Here is a 986-nt window from a genome sequence, read left to right on the forward strand (position 1 = left end):
AGTACAACCGTTTCAGAGAGAAGAGCGGCCAATGTGACGATCTGGCTTTAAGTCGATTCGATAACAAATGACGAAAACGTACGGATTTCTCAGATTTTTACTACATATGAACACTTTTCAAATTCTCCCGTGCAACTCGGCTGCTAGTCCTACTTTCATGCAGAATCTTAAGGTAATAGCTCATGTCCAAGGCACCAAAGCCAGCTAAGAAGTCAATAATCGATACCTAAAACTTGAATTGTACTACTTCTTACTGGCTATTACATCAACTTAGAAGCTTCATCTGTGTTCTACTATGGTGCTTTTAGTGTCTCCGCATACCGCAGCACGCGACATAGCTTTGTAGACGATAAGTACAACCGTTTCAGAGAGAAGAGCGGCCAATGTGACGATCTGGCTTTAAGTCGATTCGATAACAAATGACAAAAACGAACGGATTTCTCAGGTTTTTATTACATATGAACACTTTTCACATTCTCCCGTGCAACTCGGTTGCTAGTCCTCTTTTCATGCAGAATGTTAGGGTCCTAGCTCATGTCCAAGTCACCAAAGCCAGCTAAAAAGTCAATAATAGATTCCTAAAACTTGAATTCAATTTCTTCTTACTGGCTATTACATCAACTTAGAAGCTTCATCTCTGTTCTACTATGGTGCTATTAGTGTGTCCACATACCGCAGCACGCGACATAGCTTTGCAGAAGATAAGTACAACCGTTTCAGAGAGAAGAGCGGAAAATGTGACGATCTGGCTTTAAGTCGATTCGATAACAAATGACGAAAATGGACGGATTTCTCAGGTTTTTACTACATATGAACACTTTTCACATTCTCCCGTGCAACGCGGCTGCTAGTCCTCCATTCATGCAGAATCGTAAGGTCCTAGCTCATGTCCAAGGCACCAAACCCAGCTAAAAGGTCAATATTCAATACCTAAAACTTGAATTGTACTACTTCTTACTGGCTATTACATCATCTTAGGAGCTTCA

The sequence above is a fragment of the Schistocerca gregaria genome, unplaced genomic scaffold (genome assembly GCF_023897955.1).
Source record: "Schistocerca gregaria isolate iqSchGreg1 unplaced genomic scaffold, iqSchGreg1.2 ptg000418l, whole genome shotgun sequence".
Taxonomy (NCBI): Eukaryota; Metazoa; Arthropoda; class Insecta; order Orthoptera; family Acrididae; genus Schistocerca; species Schistocerca gregaria.